We start from the raw sequence: 9,129 nt of genomic DNA, 5'->3' as shown, positions 1-9,129 counted from the left end.
TGGAGGCTATTTAAAGGAGGAAACCATTTCTAGGTAATATGATATTGTCAGGCCGAGAGTGAGATAGGGAGGGAGGGAGAGAGTTAGGGAGACGTGCAAATCTAGTAAAGGTACAAAAAAAAGTTTTAAAAAAATCATGAAAGGAATTTTTAAGACCACAATAAAGAATAGTACTTAAAATAAAGAAAAATAGCAAGAATATAATTTGCTCTGAGACTTCTGAGAGATAGTGGTGCAAAGTTATACTTGCTTCACTCCCTTTGCCAGACCCTGCCCCAGGTACAGACAAGAAGAAAAGCAGACAGCCAAGTTCCATATCTGATGAAACTTGACTTGGGCTCAACCACAGAATATGACAAATATCTATTGTACGCAGTGATGTTTTGACCAAATAAATTCTACATCTCAGGCAGGTTATAGATGTCTCTAAAAGTAAGTGAAACAAAATCCTTAAGTAGCCAACTGGCAATCCCTTACATAGAAAGACAAGGACTTGGGGTCATGAGCAGACCACAGGAAAGGGGGTAAATGTTGATGGGCATTTATTTTCTTAACATAGAGCTAGAAGGGAAGGGGGGCTGCAAGACTTACTTTCTCCTATCCAGAAATGGATTAGAAGTGAGACAGGTGTGAAAAAAAGGCAGAAAACATGATCTGGTTTGCAATTGCTGACCTGAGTCAGTTGAACAAAGAAGTAATCAGTAAGAGGGCCATATTTTACTCTGAACCTTTTCAAGTCCTGCCTGGAAGACGTGCTCATCCTGGAGAGGGAAATTATGCCCTTACACAGACACAGAGCAGATTTGCTGAGAAATATGAGCACGGTGTTGTTTTGAATCACATACCTGGGCTGAGGCTGCCAGGGACACTGTGTCCTCCCCGGTCCCACAAACATTTTTGAGCAAAGAGTAGCAGTAAATATAAAGAAAAGAAGGTGGAACCTGAATGTTATTTTCAAAAAGGACAAAATCAGACATAACAAGCAAAATGCAAAAGAAGAACCTATGTGAAAAGAAGCTTTCCAGGAAAAAGAAGAATACTTATGACAAATACTACTCTATGTACTCTAGTTAGAAGCTAAAAAGGAAATACATTTTGAAAAGAATCTCCAAGAGGGAATGAATGATATAACTATCACAGCAGAGAGTAATAAAGACATGAAAAGTGAGCCTTTCAGAGCAAGAAGGAAATACAAGATAACTTAAAAAACAAAACAAAACACAGAGATGTGAAAACAGCAAAAGGAAAACTCAATACCGCTAAACAGGTAGGAAAGACTGACACAGGAGATTTCCCTGGAATTCTAGTCTACTCTTTTAGTACACATTACTGATCCCCAACACCGAGCAGAGCGTCTGGTGTAGTGCAGGTAAATAATTGGATAAATTAATAATCCAAATGGCAATTTTGAAGAAGCAAACAGAAAAGGAAACTTAAGAAATAATTTAGATAAAAGAATTTTTTTCCTGAACTAAGTTAGATTTCAGTCTGTAGATCCAGAAGACACAGAATGCTCCTGAATGCTTCAGACACTTTCTGGTTAAGTTACTGAACTTTAAGTATAAACAAAGACTTGTAATGGCGTTCAGGCAAACAAACAAACAAGCAAACAAAGCAAGTAACATATTGGGAGAATATGAGAGTTTTTAACAACAGTATCTAGTCAATTAGTAGCAGAGCAGTAATAAGAGTTCCAAGTGCGAAAGTAAGATCCGGACTTGAATGCTTTTCTAGATCATTATGAACATATAAGGGAACAGAAGACAGCTTCAACCTGAGGGAATACAACATTTATGAGCTTATCTTAAAAAAACAGTAGTAACAAAATCCATCCAATCAAAAGATAAACCAGAATAGAGAATGCAGGAAGGGTAAGAAGCATATGAAAGGACTCGAAGTAAACATTAAACCCATTTCCATAATGGTGGAGGTTATGATTTCAGAGAATAATTTAAGAAGCACGAATATTGACAATGCAAAATTAATAGGAAATTCGTTTAATGGCATGGAGAATGAAAGGAAGTATAAGAATTTTAGTGACTTCATCTTTCATATTGAGGATTCAGCAGATAGTACTTAAAGTGTGTAGCCTGAGAAATAAAGATGGGGAAATGGGAGCCTGCATGTGCATCCTCAGCTGCCCCCATCTGAGTGCCTCATTCCCAGTTCCTATTCAATGCCTCAGGAAACTACTCTTATCAGGCAGCACCTATAGAGTTAAGAGGAAAGAGAGAGAGAAAGAGTGAGAGACAGAGGGGGAATGCAAAGAGGAGAGGAAGAGAAGAAAATCAAGAAAAAGTAGGAAGGGGAGGAGAAAAGGAAGGGAGGAGTTCTTGTCTAGACCAGAACATGGAAAACTATGGAGAAGAGCCTCAAGGTGAGCATGGAGCTCTAAGTTCTTAGAGAAAGCCTACTGTGAAAACAGTTCTCTGAGAAGAAGGCAGCTTAACCAGGGGGAGGACCTGACCTTCAGTGCACTGCGGGATTGCTAAGCAATTAGCCAAAGTCTTCCTACTTTTTGCAGTTCTGCAGGCTGGAGAGCAGAAGGGATGACTCTAGGTGCCTTAACAGGGGATTGCAGCTTGCCAGCTGGTCTACTTCCTGATCACAAAGGCTGAAGATGTCTGCTCCACCTCCTACTCATAAGTTTCCACTGCTTACAATGAATTTGGGTTTCATGCTGAAGAAAATCTTGAGCACACAATGAAAATGGTGATTGAGTAACCAGAGAAAGAATAACAAACACAATAAACAGCACAGGCAGTTTCTACTGAAATGATGGATGGAGGAGAACTATTACAACTGGAAAATAATTAAACAGACAAACAAATGCATTTAAGGAGATTCGAGCATAATATTTTACAAGATATTTACAAGATACCTGCTGCATGTGTGTGTGCGCACACACATACACACATACACACAAGCACAAACATATATACATCTGATAAAGGATTCATATCCAGAATGTACTAAGAAATACTTTGAAATCAAGAAGAGAAGAACAGATAACCCAATATCACAATGGGCAAAAAAGTTGAACAGGCACTCCACAATATACAAATAGTCCATACATACCAAAACCACAATTACATATTAATTAAATTTGATATTAAACAGTATCGTATTAAATAATAGATATATTTAATATTTTTTGTTTTAACGTTAAAAACACAAATTAAAACCACAGTGAGATGCCTCTTCAAATCTGCTATAATGTCTAAAACATTAAAAACTGTCAAGTTTGCTGAATGATTCAAAGGGGCACCTGTACCCCAGTTTTTATAGCAGCAGTGTCCACAATAACCAGACTATGGAAAGAGCACAGATGTCTATAAACAGATGAATGGATAAAGAAGAGGTGGTATATATATATATACATATATATATATATATATATAATAGAATATTATTCAGCCATCAAAAAGAATGAAATCTTGCCATTTGCAATGATGTAGATGGAACTAGAGGGTATTATACTAAGTGAAATAAGTCAATCAGGGAAAGAATGATATGATTTCACCCATATGTAGAATTTAAGAAACAAAGCAGATGATCATAGGGAAAGGTAGGGAAAAATAAAATGAGATGAAATCAGAAAGACAAACCATAAGAGACTCTTAATCAACTGGAGCAACCGAGGATTGTGGAGGAGACCTGAGTGGAGGGATGGGATAACTGGGTGATGGGCATTAAGGAGGGCACTTGATGTAATGAGCACTGGCTGTTATATGCCACTGGTGAATTACTAAACTCTACCTCCGGAACTGATAATACACTATACATTAATTGCATTTAAATAAAATATATATAAAAAATAAAAATAAAATTAAAAGCTGGCAAGTTTGTAGATCAAGTAGGTACCTCATATCCTGCTTGTGGAGATATAAACTGGTATCACTATTATGGAAAATTGTTTGATAATATCCACTACAACTATAATATAACTCAGTAAGTCTACTTCTACCTAGCAGAAATACAAAGATTTGTCAAAAGAAATGTATAAGAATATGTTTATAAGGATTATTTGTCATAGCTCCCCAAATGGAAAGCAATCCAAATGTCAAGAGTGGGGTGTATTACTAATTTATGCTATATTTGTATAATGATAATGAATCATATAATGATGCAACAATATATAGCAATAAAAAGGATGAATTGTTGTTGTATTCAATGAGATGGATGAATCTCAATAATCCAATATTGAGCAAAAGAAGACAGAAACAAGAGTAGAACTCTATGACTCCATTCACAATGTAGTACAAAAATAACTACCAGTGAATAAAAATTAAGATACATGAAGGAAAATAAAACTGTTGAGGATCAAATGAAAGAAGAAAATTGGACAATAAAGCTCAATATTGCAAGTGTCTATTGACCTATATATTCATGCAATCCACAAATGCCGACATCATTTTGGAGTGGGGGAATGGGGATCTGGTAAAATAATTTGTCAGGTATATCTTTAAACATTAAGATGAAGAAAGAGCCAGTAAAATTATGGGAAGGAATAATAGAAATGAAGGACTCTATACTCATTCAGTAAGAAACTGAATAAAGAGTTCAAAAGCAACCATTTAGAGTAGTGGATTATCTAGCAAATAATTTTGAGACACCAGCTATGTTTCCTTTTGAGGGATGAGGGTGGGGGTATTCAGTGAAGAGCCAGATAACTAGTTCGCTTTTTAAAATTAATTTTTTAAATTTGGACTTTAACTTTTTTTTAAAGATTTTTTATTTATTCATGAGAGACAGGGAGAGAGAGAGGCAGAGACACAGGCAGAGGGAGAAGCAGGCTCCATGCAGGGAGCCCGATGTGGGACTTGATCCGGAGACTCCAGGATTACACCTTAGGCCGAAGGCAGGCGCTAAACCACTGAGCCACTCAGGGATCCCAGACTTTAACTTTTTATTTTTTTTAATTTTTATTATTTTTAAAAGATTTTGTTTATTTATTCATAGAGACAGAGAGAGAGAGAGAGAGAGAGAGAGAGAGAAAGAGAGAGGCAGAGACACAGGCAGAGACAGAGGCAGAGGGAGAAGCAGGCTCCATACAGGAAGCCTGATGTGGGACTCAGTCTCGGGTCTCCAGGATCACACTCCAGGCGGCGCTAAACCGCTGAGCCACCCGGGCTGCCCAGACTTTAAGTTTTTAGTGTAGTTTTAAGTTCACAACAAAATTGAGGGGAAGGTACAGAGATTTCCCATACACCACATGTCCCTACACATGTATATCCTCCCTCATGTTCAACATTCTCCACCAGAGTGGTACATTTGTTACAACTGATGAACCTACATTGACACATCATTACACCCAAAGTCCATAGCTTAGATTACAGTTCTTTCTTGGTGTTGTACATTCTGTGGGTTGGACAAATGTGCAATGACATGTGTCCATCCTTACGGTGCCCCACAGAGTATATTAACTGCTTTAAAACTCTTCTGTGCACTGCCTATTCATCCCTCTTCAACCCCAACTCCTGAAAATCATTGATCTTTTTGCTGTCTCCATAGTTTTGTCTATTCTAGAATATCATATGGCAAGAATCATGCAGTATATAGCCTTCAGACTGGCTTTTTTCACTTAGTAATAGGCATTTAATTTTCCTCCATGTCTTTTTTTTAAGATTTTATTTATATATTCATAAGAGACAGAGAGAGAAAAAGAGAGAGAGAGAGAGAGAGAAAGAGAGAGGCAGAGACACAGGCAGAGGGAGAAGCAGGCTCCATGCAAGGAGCCCGACGTGGGACTCGATCCCAGGACTCCAGGATCATGCCCTGGGTCAAAGGCAAGCGCTAAACCGCTGAGCCACTCAGGGATCCCTTCTTCCATGTCTTTTCATGTCTTGATAGCTCATTTCTTTTTAGCACTGAATGATATTTCACTGTCTGGTTGTACCACAAGTTATTTATCCATTCATGTACTGAAGAATATTTTGGTTGCTTCCAAGTTTGGACAACTATGAATAAAGCTTTCCTTTGTGTGCAAGTTTTTTGTGGACATAAGTTTTCAAATCCTTTAGGTAAATAACAAGGAGCAAGATTACTGGTTCACACAGTATGCTTAGTTTTATGAGAAACTATCAAACTGGGGCAGCCCAGGTGGCTCAGCAGTTTAGCGTTACCTTTGGTCCAGGTTGTGATCCTGGAGACCCGGGATCGAGTCCCATGTCAGGCTCCCTGTATGGAGCCTGCTTCTCCCTCTGCCCGTGTCTCTGCCTCTGTCTCTCTTGCTCGGTGTCTCTCATGAATAAACAAATAAAATCTTTAAGAAAAACTATCAAACTATCTTCCAAAGTGGCTGTTATCATTTTGCATTTCTACCAGCAATAAATGAGACATCCTGTTGCTCCACATTCCTGCCAGCATTTGATGTGGTCAGCGTCAATTAGAATGACTTCAGCCATTCAAATAGGTGTATAGTGGTATCTATTACTGTTTTAATCTGATCTTCCTAATGACTTGTGATGTGGAGAATCTTTCCCCATGTTTATTTGCCATGTGGGTATCTTCTTTGATGAGTTGTCTGTGTAGGTCTTTGGCCCATTTAAAAACAGATCAGGTTTTCTTATTGTTAAGTTTTAAGAGTTCCTTGTATACTTTGGATAATAGTCATTTTTTAGATGTGTCTTTTGCAAATATTTTCTTCCAGTCTGTGGTTTGTCTTCTCATTCCCTTGGCATTGTTTCAGAAGTTTTTTAATTTTAATGAAGTACAGTTTACCTTTTGTTTCATGTATTGTGCCTTTAGTGTTGTATCTAAGATGTCATTGTCATTTCCAAGGTCATCTAGATTTTCTCCCATGTTATCTCCTAGGAATTTTATAGTTTTGCATTTTATATTTAGGTCTGTGGTCCGTTTTGAATTAACTTTTGTGAAAGATGTGAAGTCTGTGTCTGGATTTTTTTTTTTTTTGAATGTGGGTGTCTAGTTGTTCCAGCACCATTTTTTAAATTGTATCTTTTCTTTCAATAGTTTTCTTTCAATAGTTTTTCTTGAATCTCACCATTTTGTCTTTTCTGCGCTGTATTGCCTTTGCTACTTTGTTAAAGATCAGTTGACTATATTTGTGTGGGCCCATTTCTGGGCTCAGTATTCTGTTTCGTTGTTGAATTTGTATATTCTTTCACTAATACTATGCTGCCTTGATTACTGTAGTAGGTGTTGAAATTGGATAATGTCAGTCCTTGAACCTTGTTGTTCTTCAATGTTATATTGGCTATTCTGGGTCTTTGGTGTCTCCATACAAACTTCAGAATCAGTTTGTTGATATCCACAAAGTAACTTGCTGGGATTTTGAGTGGGATTGCATTGAATCTATAGATCAAGTTGGGAAGAACTGACATCAGGGCAGTATTGAGTCTTTTCATCATGAACATGGATTAACCCTCCATTTACTTAGTTCTTTAATTTCATTAATCAGAGTTTTTTCATTTTCCTCATATGCATCTTGTACATATTTTGTTAGGTTTATACATAAAGATTTCATTTGGGGGGGGGAGTGCCTAGCTCATTTTTTATGCCAGAATAAATTTCCAATGGTTTTCAACGTACAACACAAAAATAAACCATAATACTAACAGCAGAAAAGATGGATGGATTTTTTTTTTAGTCTTGGCACCAAGTATAAGGTACTATAACGACAAATGCTTCATATATAATAAATAACTAATTTAATCCTCACAATAGTACCCAGTAATTATTATAATCCATATTTTACAGATAAGGAAACTGAGACTAGATAGGTTAAATGTCTTGTCCAAGACTGTAGAAGTAATAAGCAGGAGAGATATGATTCAGCAGTCTAACTCCAGAGTTTGGATTCTGAACTACTATACTACAAATATAAGCACTCCTATACATTCTTTTTATATGTACAGATGATATTTAAGCTTCTGAATTTAAAAATATTGTAAAGTGAAGTAAAATTATATATAAAACAGTCCTTGAAAATATTTATAGCATATATATATATTTTAGATTTTTTTATTTATTATTTATTTATGAGAAAGAGAGAGAGAGAGAGAGAGAGAGAGAGAGGCAGAGACACAGGCAGACGGAGAAGCAGGCTCCATGCAGGGACCCTGACGCGGCACTTCATCCCAGGTCTTCAGGATCACGCCCTGGGCTGAAGGTGGCGCTAAACTGTTGAGCCACGGGGACTACCATTTATAGCATATATTAAAAACAGATTGAACTTTAAAATATGCAAATAATGCACACATCACTAACAAATGTATGGAAGGAAGGAAAGAAGGAAAAAGAAAGAAATAAAAAAGAAAGATATGAGCAAGCAGTTCATTGAAAACAAATATCAATGGCCAATAAGCTTATGTGTGCCAGTCATCTTGAAAAAATACCAGTTAAAACAATGACAAAATATCACTTTTGCCTATCACATTGTTTAGTATTGAAAAAGTTAATACACTCAGTGTTTTGAACAAGTTGAAGAAAAACAGATACATTCTACTGTTGAAAGTGTAACCCGGTAGACCTTTTACTTGGTAATTTGGTAGCATCCATCAAAACATTTATGTATCATTTGACCCATTAACTCCACTTCCAGGTATTCCATAGATGTATAAGTGACTGAAGACACACATGCACAGGAATGTTCATTGCATCAGTATTTATATCAGTGATGTTGAAATAGGGCCTGTATGACAAAGGCAATTCAATTCACCAATTGTTACTAGTCTGTGGGGAGATAAAGGGTCAGAATATAAATCAATCAGGAGCACTGTGAGTTCAGGTGACAATTTTTTTTCATAGAAGTTTTTCTTGCAGTATTTTGGTGTTAAGCTCCTTATCTCAATATAAAGCAGCACTTTGAATCGCACTAGTTTATAATAACTAAAAATTGGAAATAATCCAAAAGTCCACCAAGGAGGTATTTGCTAAATAAATTATAAAAGATCCAAAATAAAACCCTAGGCATTCATTCAAATAATCAAATCTACACACACACACACACACACACACATATATATATATATATATATATATATATACTCATGGGGGAATGGAAAAACTATTACAGAATAGTAAGAATATAGTAAGAAGTGCTAGATGAAAAAGTACAAGTTTGTATATGCATAGAGTTTCTGGAAATACACACTAGAGATTGTT

Source organism: Vulpes lagopus, chromosome 8, assembly GCF_018345385.1.
Source record: "Vulpes lagopus strain Blue_001 chromosome 8, ASM1834538v1, whole genome shotgun sequence".
NCBI lineage: Eukaryota > Metazoa > Chordata > Mammalia > Carnivora > Canidae > Vulpes > Vulpes lagopus.
This window is presented reverse-complemented; position numbering follows the sequence as displayed.